Below are 20,443 nucleotides of genomic sequence, written 5' to 3'. Positions count from 1 at the left end.
TCACTTTATAGTTAGTGTGAGACTTACAAAAATCATATAATTGATTACTTTAAACCAATAACAATTTAAGTACAGAAAGAAAATAACAGAAAACACTTTTATTACTCTTTCCACTTTGAATTTCAACATCACCATTTACTTCTTTTTTATTACTTCTTTTATTTTTTGAAATAATATTACTACATCATTTTCCCAATCCCTCCCCTTTCTCCAAACACTCCTATATACTCCTCCTTAATCTCTTTCACATTTATGGCTTCTTTTTTTTCATTAGTTGTTATGCATAAATATATTAATATATGTATATTCCTAAATATAGCATGGTTTGTATGTTACTCATCTCTCTCTCTCTCTCTCTCTCTCTCTCTCTCTCTCTCTCTCTCTCTCTCTCTCTCATCTATCTATCTATGTTTTTTTCAGGACTGATCATTTGGTATTGGATAAACAATTTGTGTGCTCTCAGCATTCCTTAGCTGCTTGCAGGTTTTTGTGTAGGGTTGAGGCTTCGAGATCCTTCCTCTGTCCACTTTAGTATATCTATTGTTGTTGCCCTTGTTCAGCTCAAGTTTAGGCAGCCATGTTAGTGACACTTTATGGATGTAGCTTCTAACATTTTAAGGAGACAGTCTCCTAGCAAATTTCCTAATGATCCGACTCTTCTCTTAAGTATGTCTACCCCTCTTTCACAGTGTTCCCTGAGTCTGAGGTGTGGGACTTGTTTTATTGGTATATCCATTGAGACTGGACTCCATGCTCTGCATTTTGATTGATTGTGGTTTTCTGTAACGGTTTCCTGTAACAGTCTCCATCTGTTAAATAGATGAGGGGTGAGGACTTTCCTTACCTGTGGATATAAGGGCAAATATTTAGAATGTAGTTAGGGATTATGCTGCTTTAGTAAAGTGGTGGGTGTAGGTTCTCTAAGATCCATGACTTAAGTAGCTCTGGATAGTTGGTTAGGTTTCTGGTGCCAGCCATGATTTCCATCTTGTTGGGTGGTCTTAAGTCCAACTCGAGAGCTATGTTTGCCACTGCTGCATCCTTAAGATTATCATAACATACTGGTTGTTGTGCTTCATAGGCTTTATAGCTGCATAGGATAGTAAATGGTAAATACAAAAGGAGAGATGAGGATAAAACAGCAGTAAGGATGTCTGCAAAGTTAATTTATTTAACCTTACATACCCTTTAGCAAATTATTGTGGACATTAAAATAATCTTTTGACATTCACACTAAAGATATAAATGGTTTAAATGCCACAATCACAGTACCAAACCATTCTAAATCTGAATGCTTATTTTTACTAGTGTGTTTTATATATTACTCAATAGCATTATTTTTTCAGCTTGAAGGATTTTGTTATGTTCTTATATTATAAGCCTGGTGATAAACTTCCTCACCTTTTGTTTCTTCCTGAAGAAGCACTTTGGTGAGGATAGTATTCTTATGTGGAGACATTTTTTTTCCTTCTGCACTTAGACTATCATTTTACTTTCTCTTGGCTTGTAAGTGTTCTGCTAAGAAATAACTAATAGCCATATTAAAACACTATTGCATATTATTTTTTCCCTCTGACTGGGTTCAGGATATTCTTTTTTTAAATTAAGATATTTTTTATTCATTTTACATACCAATCACAGATCCCCCTCTCCTCACTCCTCCCACCTCTTCCATCTCCCACTCAACCCCACCCACCCATTCCCTCCTCCAACAAGGCAAGCTCTGCCATGGGGAGTTGGCAGAACCTGGTGCATAAAATAGAGGCAGGTCCAAGTCCCTCCCCCTGTATCAAGGTTGTGCAAGGTGTCCCACCATAGGTAATCAGCCCCAAAGCAGCAGTTCATGCACCAGGGATGAATCTTGATTCTCCTGCCAGGGGGTCCCTTAAGCAGATCAAGCTACACAACTGTCTCCACTATGCAGAGGGTCTAGTCCAGTCCCGTGGAGGCTCCACAGCTGTTGCTCTAAAGTTCATGAGTGCCCAGTAGTTTGCTTTGGTTGTCTTTGTAGGTTTCTCCATCATGATCTTGATGCCCCTTGCTCATAGAATCCCTCTTCTCTCTCTTTGACTGGACTCCTGGAACTCTGCCTGGTGTTTGATTGTGGATCTCTGCACCTACTTCCATCAGATACTGGATGAAGGCTCTATGATGATAGTTAGGGTGCTCACTGATCTGATTACTGGGGTAGGCCAGTTCAGGCACCCTCTCCATTATTGCTAGTCGTCTAAGCTGGGGCCATCCTTGTGGATTCCTGGGAACCTCCCCAGTGCCTGGCCTCTCCCCATCCCCATGACATCTCCCTCATCATGGTATCTCCCTCACTGCTCTCCCACTCCATCCCTGCTCCAGCTTGACCATCCCATTCACAAATGTTCCCATCCCCCATCCCGTACTCTCTATTGCCCCCCCACCCCCCAGTTTACTCATGGAGATCTCTATTTCCCCTTCCCAGGGCAATCCATTTGTCCCTCTTAGAGTCTTCCTTTTTAGCTAGCTTCTCTGTAGCTGCGGGTTGTAACTGGTTATCAAGATATTCTTCTTAAAATTTAGTTTTAAGTAGATTGCTCATTGTTTAAGTCATTTGCTGATTGGACCCTGAGCCTATATTTACACTTATTGATTGGGTCCTCTGTTGTGGATATGAAGCATGTAGCCCTACAGGCTGGGATGAAACGTGCCCACTGTGCTTGCTGTGAAGGACTACTGGAGCTGCTATGGCACTAGGGTGAGCCTGAAACCTCTAGGAGATCGAGATGGCATGCTAGTGAGGACTTTGTGGTGGCAAGGGCAGCTGAAGTCCTCTCAGAAATGATGCAGAATACAGATCATATCCACTGTACATTGTGAAACCCAGACACTTGGTCTATGGCATTGGCATAGAGTTTGGGATATGCGTACTTGCTCATTTCTGAGTTTCATTCTGATGAGCCTTCTGTTAGGGTTCCAGGAAAATTTCTGTGTTCATTTCTCCCTCTTACCCTTCTCAATAAGATAATACATCTCTCTAGGCTGTAAATGATACCTCTGAGATAATCTCTCTCTCAAAGTTGAAAGAATTCAAATAAAATAATGCTTTACTTATTACCTTTTTAAGTATATTTCATTTTTGTGCTATACACCTGTGTTACATGGTTGCTTTAATACTTATGAAGATGTTTTCATATATGGATAGTTATTTAAATTTATGTTTCTGCCAGGAGGCAATCTCTGGAGAGTCCTATTCATTCATTTCACCTGTATTGCAGTCACAAAATAATTTAATGAAATTAATTATGTTAATAGTTCAAAGAAAAACTCAAAGGATTACCTTGATTGATAGATACCAAAAGAGTACTTAAGGAAAGTTAACATTCAATCTGATAAAAGCATTTAATTACAGTAGAGGAATACTTCCATTACATGAAAAAATAACAATAACAGATAATATTATAATTATGGTGATACAAAGAATACTTATTAAAATCAATAACAAGACAGGATTGATTCTAATAACCACTGTTATCAACATCATTATGAAAGTCATAGACTGAACACAAGAAAACTAACTAAGGGGCATGTTTATTCAAAAGGATGAGAAAGAAATAGCCATTTAGTATAATGTGACTGCCTGAGAATCCCAGGAAAATTAACTTAATACCTTTTAGAACTAATAAGAGTTTAGCATTGTGGCATAAGCCAATGGATTGTCATTGATAGTAGTTTAGAGTTTAAAAATGGGTGGCTGCTCAGTTATAAGTTTTATTATGGTAGACATTTTATTGGTTCAAGGAAGATTTCTATGATGATTTCCCCTTGTTTCCCTCAATCAGTGGATACCTATTTTCAAGCTGTGTTACTTGAGGTTGAGGGAGTGATAGATCAGGTAATATTTGGCTATTATAATAGGGAAAAACCTAGTGAAAATATGTATAAGAAGTGCTTAATTCATATTACTGTGAAAACAAAATTAGCTAAGGTTAAAAGTGCCATATACACACAAACAACAAAATGAATGAAGCAGGTTGTATTTATATATCTGTGAATACATAAATGTATGTATGCTGGTAGATCAGAGAGACATAAATAAAGAAAAGGAAGATATCAATGTGACACATGAGAGAGGTTGAAGGGAGAGGTATGAAAGGATGAATGTGATGTAATTATATATTAATTGCAATGTATTTTTTAAAAAGTACGTAGAAAATTCATAAAGAAAAATGTCACAAAGCTTCACAGAAGACAATCTGAGAGTTTTACTTACATAAAAAATGAAACCATAATATATCACATATATTTAACTACATAAAATTTTTAAAAAATTACATGACAAAACATATTAAAAATAATAACTCTGGAAAATATTTATAACATATAGACAGAAATGAGATTAAATTTATTTAACACATAATAAAGTTTTATAACCCTATAAAGTGATGTAAAATAAGGAAGTGGGTAAACAGTATTAACAAGTAATTTACAAAGAAGTAAATAAGTCCAAATAACTAGTGATGTTACAAAGGTTCAACTGCACCTGAAATTAAGGAAATATAATTTTAAAACTAGATTAAAGAAAATAGCAAAACCCAGTGTTCATATGCACATACATAATTTATAGGAGATCAATTCATATAGCCTTTGGTGAAGGCAATTTGAAAATATATATAAAGAAGCTTGAAAACATTATAGATTTAAAGGAACAATTCCACTTTCAGTAATTTATTCCAAGGAAAAAATTCAATAAATGTACATTGTTTAATGGGCAGATTATAGCATGAATCTTAAAAAGTTCTTATTAATAAAATCAAACCTGAGGCCAGTTATTGGGATCAATGCTGGTAGATCAGAGAGACAGAACAAGCCACAGCTAACCTCACCTGACCAACTTCTCAGCTGATCTTGTTTCCTCAGACTGGAAGCCTCTGTGTCCTTGTATCCGAATGGCTCTCAGCTGAACTGTGCTGCTCCAAAGCCTGAAAGCTTAACCAGCCAAATGCTTCTAGTTTCTCGTCCTTATGCCTTATATATCTTTCTCTTTCTGCCATCACTCTCTGGGATTAAAGGTTCGCTTTCTGGGATTAAAGGCAAGAGTCACCATGTTTGGCTGTATCCTTAAACAGATGGATTTCTGCCTCTGGAATGCTAGGATTAAAGGTGTGAGTGCCACCATTTTCTAGCCTCTATATCTAGTGGCTGTCTGTTCTCTGATTCCAGATAAATTTATTAGGGTGCACAATATTTTGGGGAACACAATACCACCACAGCAGATATATTATTTGTAACCATAATATTGTTTGTAACAGCAAGCATGTGGAAACAACCTAAGTGTGAATAGTGATTTGCAAATTGTGATACTTATTTTATAGTATAATATAACCAATTACTGAAATAATAATACAGAGCTCATATTTATGAGATATAAATATGTTGTTGATGTCATATTGAGAGAATAAAGTCATAGAATACTATTTTATTATCTATCACTGTGTAAATGATTAAATTGAAACATAGAAGCTAAAATACAGGTATTGATTATGTCATATAGTTTGTGAGGGTGAGGGATCTGGTATGGTGTTAGCTGTATATTTAAAGCTTACATTTCTTCATGGGGTTTCAGACAACATGTCAGCTACAGTCAGCTAAATATGTACTGTGATTGAAGAATCCACTTCTAGGCTCATTTAGATGACTGTTGGTAGACTTCAGATTCTCTGTGGCTCTTGGCCAAGGACCTCTTTTTCTCGTCATGAATTAAGAAATTGTCTACATTCATGTCCTAATAGCTGCTGGCTTCCCCCAAAGCAAGGTACCAAAGAATAATGTTTTCTATAAATTAATCTCATAAAGATCGTGTATGATTTATGTCATTTGATATTTGTCACATAGACCATCCATGTTACAGTCCAGTCAGGAATTATGTAAGAATGTGATTGCCTGGAGATGGGCATGTCATCCTGGAAGCTGGCTAGGACAAGTATATATAATATAGTACATATTTACATAAAAGTGCATATATTGTAAATATAATAAAACAAGACATCATAGTATATCAGTAATGCTTACCTCTTTATGGTGAGATTATTATTTGTAAAACTCATACTTTGAAAATCTGTTTTATAAGTTCCATTATGACATTTGATAAGATTATCATCCACAAATCAATAAGAAAAGAGTGAATGAGAGTTGAAGAAATAAATATATTTTTGTAGGTAATATGTTTTAAAATTGAGTTAGTTCTCCACAATTTCATCTATGCATATACATATGCATATAGATATAGATATCTACACACACATATACAATGGTCTTTGATCATGTTTATCTCTATTATCCTCTCTTAACCTCACTCTCTTCCCACCAAATTAGCTCTTCAATAACAGAAATCATTCATCATGGTATCTCCCTCTCCATTCTCCCACATTGCTCCTGATCCAGCTGGGACCTCCCTCTCCCCTAAGCTCTCTTTCCCCTGACCCTTGCCCTCCATTACCCACCCCCATCCCCAGTTTGCTCATGTAGATCTCATTATCTATTTCTCTGTCATTGGGCGATCCCTGTGTCTTTCTTAGGGTCCTCTTTACTAGGTAGCCTCCCTGGAGTTGTGAGTTGCAGTCTGGGTATCCTTTGCTTTACATCTAGTACTGGCAAGAGAGAGGAGGGATTGTATGAGTGAAAGATGTTGAGACCATGGTTGGAGGAAGCACAGGGACAAATAGCCAAACTAGTGGAATCACATGAACTGTGAACCAATGGAGGAGGAACTCCCATGGAACTGACCAGGCCCTCTGGTTAAGTAAGACAGTTGATTAGCTTGAACTGTTTGGGAGGCCCCCAGACAGTGGAGCCAGGACTTATCCTTGGTGCACAGGCTGACATTTGGAGCTTGGGGCCTTTGCTGAGACACTTTGCTCAGCCTTGGTGTAGGGAGGAGAGGACTGGACATGCCTTGGCTGAGTCTACCAGGTTCTGCTGACTCCCCAGTGGAGACCTTGCCTTGGAGGAGGTGTGAATAGGGAGTGGATTGCGAGGGAAGGCAGGGGCGTGGTGGGAGGAGGGAGGACGGGGAATCCATGGCCGATATATGAAATTAAGTTAGGTAGATCCCAGTCCTCAGGGGAGGAGGTGGGAATGGGGAGTGGGTTGGGGGGAAGGGGAGGGGGGCAGGAAGGGAGAGAACAAGGGAATCTGTGGCTATTATGTAGAACTGAATAGTATTGTAAAATAAAAAAAAGTTAATTATAAAATACTATAAAAAAGAACAGAAATCATAGAGGATCACGTCAGTAGATACAGAAAATTTCTTTGACATATTACATATTGACTATTTTTTCAACCAGTTGCTTACTCATGGGAAATTGCAGACACACATGTTAAAATGTTAAGAGTAGTTATTGGACAGTGTACTTCGCTTTTAATGGGAGAATACATTTATAACTCAGGGAGAAGGATATGTAAGAGGGCTCAAGGTCAGGGTCACAAATGTGGGAAGGTGTCATTGATAGGATTGTGGTGGACTTGAGGGAGAGTATGTCCCCATATAGAAGAGGCGACAAAGGATGTGACTGCAGTGAGAAGGAATGAAAATATAGGTATGTGAAGCTGTTGTTCTTAGCTGGGAGAATGTATAAACTCCTGAATAAGATTTATTAGCTTTGAAAAAAATGTTAGACCTAATTTGGAAGGAGGTACATTTTCTTTGAAATGAATGAGGAAAATTGTAGCTAGAGTTTTCCTGCCTTGCCCATAGTCAGGACAAATCTCTATCACCCACCAGTCCCATAGCCGCTCAGACCCGGCCAAGTAAACACAGAGACTTATATTGCTTACAAACTGTATGGCCATGGCAGGCTTCTTGCTAACTGTTCTTATAGCTTAAATTAATCCATTTCCATAAATCTATACCTTGCCATGTGGCTCGTGGCTTACCAGTATCTTCACATGCTTCTTGTCGTGGCGGTGGCTGGTAGTGACTCCTTCTGCCTTCCTGTTCTTTCTTTTCTCCTCTCTGTTAGTCCTGCCTATACTTCCTGCCTAGCCACTGGCCAATCAGTGTTTTATTTATTGACCAATCAGAGTAATTTGACATACAGACCATCCCACAGCAGAAAATGATGAGTGCTATTGTTTGAAATATTAAAATACGAAGGCAGGAAGGTGATGGTGTTCACACTTAATTGTATCCTTTTCAATTATGAAAAAGACAGCAAGACATAGGTTGGGGATAGGTGTGCTTAAAATCCTGAAAAGCATTGTGAGAACTTAAAATATCTGTTGCCAGAATAAGAAAGGAACCAACCAAAGAGAATCATTGAGAACACATTGATACTGGTTGTGGTCTTTCACACCAGCTTTAAACTCAACAGCATTATCAACTCAATGTCTATTAATGTTCATAGTTGATCATGAAAATGGTGGCTATCTTTCATGTTATTAGTAAGCCTCTGGGGTGTATAATATCACTTTATAATCATGAAGGTTTAATTAAGTATATTTTAATAACATTTCCCTTTATGTCTTCCTAAATTGGTTTTCTTGAGTTATGTTTATAAAAAAATACATGATGCAGCTAACTTAAGTTATGGGGTAGTACTCATCAGTCTCTATTTGAAACTAAATAAAAAGCAAAAATATTTTATCATCTTTTGCAGGGGGTTGTCAATATACAATCTTTTGCAAAAGTATTTTTATAAGTATCATAAATTAGTTTTAGGTAGAAAAGACTTCATAGGTCAAGGCTTTTCATGGGCATATCTTAAAACTGTTTGGCACTTGGAAGTTATTGAACATTTAACACAATTCCCCAAACCAGTAGTTTTCCTTTTTCTTGAGAAAGCACAAAAAGTATCACATTATTAGAAACTCAAAGACAACAACATATCTGAACATGAAGATTGGAAAGCTCACTTAAAATGCTTTACAGAAAGCTAAAACAATTGTTTTCCTCCTGCATAAATACAAGAAATTTGATTTGCAATGAACACTCCATATTCCAATCTCTCTAAAAACCTATGAGCATGCCAATTCTTTCAGCTAATAGGTGCATCTTTTTAAAGCTGGAATAATATCACCAGAGCAGTTGAGAATTGAGTCAAGATTCAGTTGTATTTACTCCCACTGCATTTTAAGCCAATTGAAACTTTTCTTGCAATTCGGTAATTTAATTTTAATATTATGACTAGTAATGGAATATGACTACAAAAACAAAATTATTATTTATATGAAAACTCAGTTGAATGAACAATGTAAGAATAAATCAAATAAGTGACTTGACGAACGATACAGAAAAGAATAATAAAAGAATATTGTGAAATACTCTATGCTAATGCATTGAAAACTGTTTTTGAAATGAACCAAATTCTAGATAGTATAATTTGGCAAAGGTGACTCAATAAAAGCAGTTTGTTTGTATATGATCATATACAAGAAATTTTCAATAAAACAAAAAGAGACAGTAGTGCCCAAATTGTCTTATAATACCAATCAGAGAAAGAATTGAAGGCTAAGTTTATTAATATTGACAAAATGTAAAAGTATTTTACATTTTAAAAGCTTTAAAAAGAAGATTCATTGAAATTCATATGAATTTATATTCACATTCATATGAGTTTTACAGTTAAAAAAATTAAAGATATCATTGAAATTCATGTGAGTTTATTTCAACTCTATAAAGGGTTTATTTCAGAAATTCTAAGAAAATGCCTTCTTGGTCTTACATGAGAGTTCTTATATTAAGTGATCCTCTTCCATCAACCTTTCAAATACTAGAATTCTTGGAGTGCACTGCCATACCATGTTTGGGTCACTACTGCATCATGTTTGGAAATGGTAATTTATTGAAAAAGTTCTCCATTTAAAGAACTAATCATTGTGACTGGGGTGTAGCTCAGTGGCAAATTTTTTTGCCAAACATCTAGCATGCTCAACATCCTGGGTTCAATTTCTAGCACCTTAAAATAAAAATAAAACTAAGAACAGTTGTGAATAAAATATGGTTAAATTATTTAAAAGCAACTAAGAAATGGCTAAATATTAATGCATTGCTGTGCCCAAATCTAAGACAAAGTTATAACTAAGCTCCAAGGCCACATGTGTACTTAGGGCCTGTGTCAAACAATGAAATTTATCATTTGATACTCTTAAGTGGGCAGATGGGACAGAAGTTATTATCTAGTGTCAGCCTAAGGTAAAGAGCTTTTAAAGACAGTTTTCCTAAACAAACAAACAAACAAACAAACAAAAAAAACCCCGAACCCCATGAAATAAAAGTGAATCAATTTTTAGCAAACCTGGAGTCTCAGAAGACAGCATGAAAAGTGGTCTTGCCCTGAAAAAAATATGGGAGCCATGTTATCAACCCCTACGAAGTTGTGAAAGCAAGCTAGTTCTCACCCATATTTGAATTTAAGTTGTACACAAATTTGAAGTTAAAACCTTTAAGAATGAATGTCTAAGTGCTGGAGATTTGGCTCAGTGGTGAAGAGCACTGGCTGCTCTTCCAGAAGACCCAGGTTCAATTCCCAGCACCCATATGGCACCTCACAACTGTCTGTAATTCCAGTTCCAGAGCACATGACACCCTCATACAAATAAAACACTGATGTACATAAAATAAATTAACTATTTTAGCTGGGTGGTGGTGGCGCACACCTTTAATCCCAGCACTCGGGAGGCAGAGACAGGTAGATCTCTGTGAGTCCGAGGCCAGCCTGGTCTACAGAGCGAGATCCAGGACAGGCACCAAAACTACACAGAGAAACCCTGTCTTGATAAACCAAAAAAAGTTAATGTATAAACAATGAAATACTGTATACAAATTAATATAATTTAAACTGTATTTGCAGGTTGCTAGCTGCTTGACAGAGGACACATAAATATTCTCTGGAGGTAAATAATTTTATCCTGAGACTAAAAGGTGTGTTCAAATAAAAATGCAATATAACCAAACTTACAAAGTGCAAAATAATAGTGCTAATAAAAAGTATCACTATAAATACCTCCAGTAGAAATAAAGAGAAATCTCAAATCCATAATTTAACCTTAGGACTTGAATTGTACCTCAGTGGTTAAATACAAAGAGCATGAGCTCCTGGGCCCAATCTCGAGTATGGTAAGAAGTAATAAGAAACAACAATAAAATGATAAAGCCCGAGCATATATAGCAAGAAACTAGAGAAAGGACAACATACTTAACAGAAAACTTACAGAGGGAAGGAAATAATAAGGATTATTTATTAGATAAAGGAGAGAATAGAAAAACAATCCACTTCTGCCAAAAGTTGATTTTTTGACAAGGTCAAGAAAACTGACAAACATTTAACTTGACTAACAAAGATAATAAACATGATTAAAATTGGAAATAATAGTGAAGACAATTATAATGACATTGAAAAAATACAAAGTATCATAACATAATGCTCTGGTGAATTATATGTCCAAAGATGACTGAAATAAAAAGGACATATTTGTGGAAATACAGAAATGAGAACTCTGACTGATGAAGAAATAGAAATCGTAAGTAGACTTACCATTTAGGAAAATTATAAAAAAAATTGAAGTAGTAATGAAGGAACCTCAAAAAAGAAAAGTCCAAGAACAAATGCTTTTACTGCTGAACTACACAAGAATTTTAAAGAAAAGTGAACACCATTTTTTTTTACTAAACTATTCAAAATCATAGAAGATGAGGGAGAATTCTGAAACAAAAGAAAATACAACCAATGCAAATTAGAAAGAAAATGATAGCAGACTAAATCTAATGATTAAAAATTATTATATATTATTATTCTGAGTGAGTTTTTTTCATGAGTGCAAAGACATAGTCAAGCAAAAGAGTCAATGTACAATACCAGATGAACAGAATGAAAGGTAAAAGTACATGAGTACCTCAATGCAGGAAAAGTGCTTGTCAAATTCCATTCATTATAAACAATACCATATGGCTTGCTAGCAATGAAAGAGAATTTCCCCAACATGATTAGTAGTATTTATAAAAGTGCACAATTCACCCTATATTCAATGACAGATGACTGGGATGAATGAAAGCTTTTTTCAGTCTGGTTATTCACAAGAGCAATTAGGCAACATTCAGTAGAAGGCACTCAAATTGCATGGGAAGACATAAAGCTATCTGTATTTGTAGATGTCATGATCACATTTTGAGAAAACCTGAAAGAATCCTCTTGTCTACAGAGCTACTAGAGTTAATAAATTCAACAAAATTGGCATGACACATGATCAGCTCACAAATCATTATGTTGCTGTACAGTACCAAGGAATGAGAAGAACAGTGGTTTAATAATATGATGTATAGCATCATCCAAAGGAATAAAATATGGAGGAACAAATGTTCAAGAAAGATTTGAATACTAAAATGTACAAAATATTATTTAAGAAATTGCAGAATAATTAAATCAATGGAAAGATATTTTCATGCTTATGAATCAGAAGACAGAATTGTTAAGATAGTGATACAAGTAAAAGCAGTCTATAAATACAATGTAATACATATCAAAGCTGCATTGGCTTGTTTTAAGAAATGGGAAAATTTGGTCTTCAGACTTTTAAAGGACCTGAGTTAGCTTAATATATTTAAAATGAAGAAAAATGTTAAAACTCACTGTGTCACATTTTAAATCTTAGTGCAAAACTACAATGATTAAGTGGGTGGTACTGGCATAAGGACAGATGTATGTTTTCAGTATAACCAAAGTGACAGTCCAAAAATAACTCCATGTATCCCAGCTTTTGCAAGGGGTGCCCCTGTCACTCAATAAACAGAGAGGACTTTATTTAATAATTAGCACTGGCCCAACTGTATATCAAATTCAAAGAATAAGTTTTGTTTTTAATATCACATCACATAAGTTAGCTCAAAACTGATCAAACCTAAGTATTAGAACTGAAGTTCTGAAAATATTAAACTTTACCTGACACTTAAAGCATGAACAATAAAAAGTAGATAAATTAAAAAAAGATAAATTTGATATCACAATATTAAAGTTATTTGTACACTTAGATGGTGCTTTTAAAAATGAAAGCTAAACTTGCTCAATGTGAGAAAATATTTATAAACCATGTAAGCTATATATGTCTAATATGAAAGATATATAAAGACCTCAGTATTTCAATAACAAAATGACTTGAAAACAGGCAAAGGATTTGAATACTTATTTCTCCAAGAAAATATATGGAAACACAAGGAAATGAAATGTTGGTAAACATCATTAGTTATTACATAAATTAAAGTCAAACTATAATGAAGACAGGAATAGCTCAGTCAGTAGTATGGTTGCTTTGAAAGCACAAAAAACATAGGTTCAATCTTCAGAATGCATTTAAAAATAAGTCAGGTATGGTGGCATGTCAGAAAACAGGTGCATCCCTGGAAGTTCCTGGACAGCCTGCCTATCCTACTTAGGGAGTTCCAGGCCAAAGAGACCCTATCTACAAAAAGAGAAGGTGGATGGTTCCCAGGGAATGGCATTTACAGTGGTCTTCTGGCATATACACATGCTCACATTTGAACACACATGCATACACACGAATGTCATGAGATTTGCTGTCACAGAGATGACTCATGGGAAATCAAAAGTGTGGAGGGGCTAAAGGGAACTGGGGACCTTTGACATTGCTGATATGAACATAAAATGGTTTAGGCATTTTAGAAGAGAGCCTGGCTGTCCATCAAATTATTAAGTAAGAGGTAATATTAAGTGAGTGAGGGGAAGAAGAGAGGTCCTTCTTTCTTGGACCTTCCCTGAGACCACATTGTTACACGAAGAGGTAAGAGTACAGTCAAGTAAGGGACCAGACAAATGAATCAGTTATTAAAAGTACACACTGCTCTTCAAGAGGACCTGAATTTGACTTCCAGTAAGAATTACCTGATAATTCTACTTGTCAGACTATATCCATGAAAACTGAAAACACATATCTACACAAAAAGAAATGGATGCCTATGGTCACAGTATATATAATAACCAGAGGATAGAAACAATCCAAATGTTCATTAATGAATGAATGGGTCAACAAAATGTAATATATCCCCAGACCAAAAATGGCATTCAGCCATAAAAGTAAAAAGCTGATATATGCTGCAACATAGTCTGACCTTAAAACCCCTATGTAAGTGAGAGGAACCAGACACAAAATGTCAAATATCACGAGTCTATTCATATTAAATATAAAAAATAGTAAACGTACTAATGCTGAGGACAGATTGGTGGTTGGCAGAAGATTGTTCAGTGGACATTGTGGCCAATTTTGGTTAATAAAAATATTTAGGAATTAGGTAGATGCCATTGAATACTATTGTGAATATATTAAGTATCACTAAATTATTCATTTCTAAAGCTATGTTAATTTTACCTCAATCAAAGTGAATTTGCAAATGATCTAGAAATGGGGCTGGAGAGATGACTCATTGGTTAAAAGCTCTCGCTGTTCTTGTGGAGGCCCCGTGTTCAATTACTAGCGCCCACATGGTGCTCACAACCATTTGTTACTCCAGTCCCAGGGGAATCAATCACCCTTTTCTGGCCTCTACACGGCTCAGTCATGCATATGGTACACATTCATGCATGCAGACAAAATACTAATGCGTAAAAATGTGAATAAACCTAATTTAAAAAAGAATGTCCACAGATATGCAACCAGGCAAAATACCCGTATACATAAAAATAAAATTTAAAATGTGTTGTAGAAATAAATTTCTAATTATTTCTAAATTAACAAAGAATGAATAGTGTATTATCCAAATGACTGTACAACATATGTAGCAGGAGAAATTGTCAAAGTCAGTTAAAATGATCCAAATTGTGTCTGGGGTTGAATTTGTGAAATATCAACTATTGCAGCACAGATTTAGCAATAATACTTTTGCTATATTTAAATAAGTAAGAAATGATGTTAAAATATATTTAAGGACCAAAAAATTATAAAGGATTTGAACTATAACTATATATAATCCCTAGAAATCAAAGTATTATGAACAATATATTCAGCAGATTAAAACAGATAACAGAAGAAATGGGTAATAAAAATATCTCTAAACCAATTAAAGGCATTGCATTTCTACTTAAAAACTTTTGAAGATATAAGTCCTAAATGGTTTTGCTGGTGAATCCTACTAAAATTTTGAGAAAAACATTTTACTAGTCTCACAAAATAAAAGAGAAGGGGGCATGCTTTTTGAGATCAGCGTTCTGATATGGAATCCAGAAAATCACATGTAAATCAAGGAGTCCAATGCTGTAATACTAATACTATTGGAAAGAATGCAAAATTCTCTAACACTCAGGAACGTACAACTCACCATACCTGAGTGCACTAGACAATTATCTGTTATATCTTCAAAGGCAACAAGACAGCAAGACACCAACTAAGGAGAAAAAAAAAACAAGAAAAAAGTGACGCAGGGAAAAGTTTTAATCAAAAAGGATATTAAAATACAGTCACATTTCCTGTGTTTGGAAGCTAGAAGAAAAATGGAAGTTGTTAAGGAGATATATGAGACTCCCTCCCCTTTCTACATACGAAATCACAAATAAGAATTTTGTAGACTAGCAAAATGTCTAACAAGTTCTCAAAAGAGTAAAGGAAAGGATGCAAAACTGTATGCACAGTTGTTGAATATTTTTTAATTTCAAAGAAAATAATACTGTAAATGAAATTGAACCCTAATACAAAAGACACAAAATTTATATCTAGGTACTTAAAAAGACACAAGTTACCAAATCTCATTCCAGAAGAAGTAAATAAAACACAAATTAAACAATTTAATTAGCCATATGTAGTGGCTCATGCCTGCAATACCAGCCTTCTGGGGGTTTGAAACAGAATTATGAATGAGGTTTTGAGATACATAGCAAGACATTTGGAGACATAAAAAGGGAATAAAAGAAGAAAAGTAAAAGAAAGTAAGCACATCTTCCTAGAAAGAAAATTATAAGGCTAACTGATTTCCTTGATTAATTCTGCCAATAATTTAAATAAGAAATGAAATCAATCCTAAAGGAACTTTTTACTAAATTGAAGAGGAAAGGAAGGAGTGCTTCTTAATTCATTTTGCATACCAGCAGTACGGCAATATCAAAAACACACAAAAGTTTGCAGGGAAGGAAAATTACAAATCAATGTAGTTCATGTGGCGGAGTGTAGAAATTATGGACAAAATATTTATGAATTGTTTCCCAAAATATATAAAATGATAAGACACAGTGAGAGAACAAATGCAAGATTTGTTTACCAATATGTCTATCAATCTAATTTGCCATGCTGGCACATGAAAGAAAAATAATATCATCACAGTAGATATATAAGATATATAAGTATTTGCAAAAGTCTAGCATCTAGTGTCTAGTCCTGATAACAATTATCAGCAACAGGAATAGAAGGGAATTTTCTTAACCTGATAAATTGCATTAACCAAAAAAAAAAAAAAAAAAAAACTACATTTACCATCAAATTTCAAAGGTACAAAGTCAATGCTTTTGCCCTGGGATGAACAATGAATAATGCAAAAATGTTATCTTTTCTCATTAACATTAAACAGGATAAACAAAGCAATACCATTAAAAATAGCATCAAAATGTTAAATTCTTAGCGATTGGTTAATATGATATGCACAAGTTCTAATTAAGAAAATTTATTTCATTGATGGGAAAAATTAAATAAGTAGAGATATATTGTATCTATGAGTCAAAAAGTGGGCTTAACGTTAATGCCAGTAAGATTTTCTTGCTTTTTTGGAGGGGACAATTTTTCTTTATTTTCACACAGAAGTATCCAAGACTTAGAGTAGCTGAAATAATCTCAAAAGAGAGCACTTGGGCCAGCTCATTCCTCATGCCTCATTATGTTCCACCACAAAAGTGTGCTATTGGTACAGAGATAAAAAACTAGGCTGATTTTTGACAGCATCCATGCAACTGTGACAGCTTTCAATGAGTGATGATATATTTGTTCAATTGGGGTGTGAGTACATGGGTGTTCATTTAATGATTATGCTATATGTTTTATATCTACATTTCACTTTATGTATGATATGCTTCACAGTGAAAACTAAGTTAAGTGATATAAAAAATTCCAGCAAATTTATGTCACCAACAACATTACTGTTCAGTGGAAGTCTAACTGACACAAGTTGAGAATAAAATCATGAAACTTAGGGGTTTTCATTCAATTTGCTTAAAAATATGTGTAGGTTTTTAACTCCCTAAGCTCTTTGTGAACCTAATCTCTTAGCAGTAAGAATGACATCCCTTTCTTTGTCGTGTTGCAATGAGGATTAAATGAGTTAATATGAATAAAGCACTTAAATATAAAACAAAAAAACAAAAAAAAATAAAAAAATTGAAATCATTGATGATACTTACAGGGCCATTTTATCCAGAAAAATTGATTGTGTGGGCTTAGATCCTAAAATTAGAATACTGCAAAGTGAGTACAGATTCACATTTTCAATTAGAAACATATCTAAGGCATATACATACGTATATATACATATATATGTATATATATATATTACTTTTTACTGTTTACTGCTTCAAAGGTGACTTCAATAATCTGGACATCTATCTGTCTTGATTCCATTGGTAAGAGGGCTTATGCTGTATTTCAATTAAGGCACCAAACATATCCCTGAGTAAATATTGCTTGGATGTTTGGATTTTCATTTAAGTAAAAGCTCAGAAGCTCTTGGGAGAACTTCAAATCTCCATGACACCCAGGGATTCATTTTCAGTTCTGAGTACAACAGGAAACCTATCACGGGTTTTGGCTGAGGTAGAAGCCATTCAGAGGACAGGGTAAATTTAGAGGTAATTGCATATTTTTATATAAGATTTCATGCGAAGATGTTGCATTCCAATAATGAGATCTGGTATATTCCTTAAGTTTTACTTAGCAAGTGCCTTGTCTTTTTCCTTGTCTATTCTCGCCTTAGAATTTTTCAAGTTGCTTCATATTTCCTTCTTTCCTGACAGTAGACCAGCAGGAGAGTGTGTGAAGGAAAGACAGATGAAAAAGAAATAGGAAGGTACTGGCAAAGAAAGACAGAGAAATCCAGAGAAAGGAGGGGCCAAGCAACATAATAGATAACGGGATAGAAAGAAAGGAAGAACAAAACCCAGGAAATAGTTTCATGTGAGAATAGAGGATTCTAGTAATTTCTCCTAATTAGCACGTTCCTCATATTACCAGGCATTTTGGCTTGCAATATTTTATCTGCACAATATGAACAGGCACTTATCATTCCCATTTTGGAAACAAAGAAAAGCTTCTCCTGCCCTCAAAAAAAACTGAAACTTGTTCCAGGATGATGGAGTTTGGTTTGAAGCCATGTTTAGCTTACCTCAAGAAGTCCATGCCTTTTCCACTGTATTGGCCACCTGTATATGCATCAGAAGACAAAATGTTCAGTTAGACAAGTTATTTGGCGTCATAAAAACAGAACACACAACACCAAATAACCTGCCATTACCCCTAGCTTTTGTTTCCCTTCATTACCTCTCCTCATGTGCCCCACTACTTTGAGAGATTCAATTTGGTTAATGTGCTTTGCAAGGCAGATAACCAGGCAGGCAGAAAAAATAAAGCCCCAGCTTTAGTTTTTACTTCTAGAATTTTCAGGCCATGCAGTGGGTTACCCCTGATCTCACAACAGGCTCAATGCCAAGCTTACTCACAGAAGCTAGGTCCAGATCAGTATTTTCTAATCTTTTGGAGGTAAGGACTTCTTTGAGATTCTAGACAGTGTTAAAGATTCTTTTCCCAGAATAATGCATACACATGCAAATTTTGTATAACAAGTCAGGAGTGTCAGAAACTTCTTTGAATCCCCAGGTCTGAATCTAAGATGGAAATTTTAAAATCTGGATCTGGAACTGAAGAGAGTAAGAGTGAAATCTGAGACAGGATTTTTACATAGCAAAGGATCCTGTCTTTGCTAGGACTAGTAATCCCGAGTCTTTCTAATACATGCTTGAAATATATTGAAACGATTAACATGATTATCTTCTCTCCCATCTTAAGATATATTCCTAGGGGGAAAATTTTGTCCAAATGTTCTACTTATATTCCTATTAGACCCACATGTGGTAATTGGTTCACACTAAAATGCACAGTAAACTCCATTTCAGTATCAAATACTTTGTACACATTGGTGCCTACTCACTGGTGTTCAAGGGAAAATATTTTGAGTATTTGGTAGATGAAGTTTACTCTCTAGTCATTGCTTATCTTCAATTGTATTTAAAAAAGAACTGTGTGTCTCTTTAGAAATGAATTAGCAAACAGGCAAAAAAAAGACAGAATTAAAACAAAACAAACAAACAAAATAACCCAAAACAAAACTGATGTGCTCACCAGTATGAGGAGGCCTTCTTCTGGTTTGTGGTTCATGTATGTGCTTTCAGTGGTTTCATGGGTACCACAAAGGGATTGTACTACTCTCAGTGCTTTTCAGATCTCTTGAAACAAAATGTCAGTAGTTAAAACACTTGTCCATATATAAAGATAGAAGTAGAAATGCTATGATTCAAAGTCATGAAATGATGGCAGTATTCCACTGTATGGATATACCACAATGTTTTTGATTTATTTGCATACAGATGGACAGTTGAATTGTTTCTAGTGTTTGTGAATATTCATGTGTGAGTCTTTGAAAGAAAACATGCTCCAATTTCTCATGTATAAATACTCAAGGATAGAATAACTAAATTGTGTCATATTTGTGTTTAAGTTTTAACATTTTAAGAAACTGTGAAATTATTTTCTAAAGTGAAAGTATTACATTCCATTTCTAAAAAGACTGTATGAGAGTTCCAGTTGTTTTATATTCTTGCCAACATTTACTTAATATTAACTCATTGAATTTTAGTCATTTGAAAAGTGATATAGTAGTATATTACTAAGGCTTCAATTCACACTTAACTAAGGACTAATGATACTGTATATCTTTTGCATGTTTATGGTGATTTGTATATTTTCTCTTATTCAATTCTTTTTTGTTTGCTTGCTTTTTGAGACAGGGTTCTCCATGTAACAGACCTAACTGTGCTGTCCTGGGACTTGATTTGTAGACCAGGCTGGCCTCAAACTCTCAGAGATCCATCTGCCTCTGAGTGCTGGGATTAAATGTGTGCACCAACATGCCCAGCTCACCTATTGAACTCTTACCCCTAAAAACTAAATCAGTGTTTTCTATAATAAGGTTTGAGAGATATTTATCACATAAGCTTGGTAATGATTTTCTCACTATTTTTAAAGACAGGATTTCATAAAGTACAGGCTATCTTCAAACTTGCTCTGTAGCCCAGCCAGGCATTGATATATTTTGTATATTTATTTATTCATCATATCTATTTATTTGTGTGCTTCTATGTATGCACATGCATACAAGCCATGTAATGTATGTGGAGGACAGAGGACAACTTGCAGGAGTCAGTACACTCCTTCCACTGTG

The 20,443-nt window shown here is 35.0% G+C and overlaps 1 protein-coding gene across 6 annotated transcripts in view; it reads left to right on the top strand.

The window, feature by feature from the left end:
* Positions 1 to 20,443, top strand: part of Rtl4 (retrotransposon Gag like 4) — a 351,939-nt gene that overhangs the window by 26,858 nt on the left and 304,638 nt on the right. The gene's annotated exons all lie outside the window — the stretch shown is intronic.

The sequence above is a fragment of the Peromyscus maniculatus genome, chromosome X, assembly GCF_049852395.1.
Source record: "Peromyscus maniculatus bairdii isolate BWxNUB_F1_BW_parent chromosome X, HU_Pman_BW_mat_3.1, whole genome shotgun sequence".
Lineage (NCBI taxonomy): Eukaryota > Metazoa > Chordata > Mammalia > Rodentia > Cricetidae > Peromyscus > Peromyscus maniculatus.
This window is presented reverse-complemented; position numbering and strand designations above follow the sequence as displayed.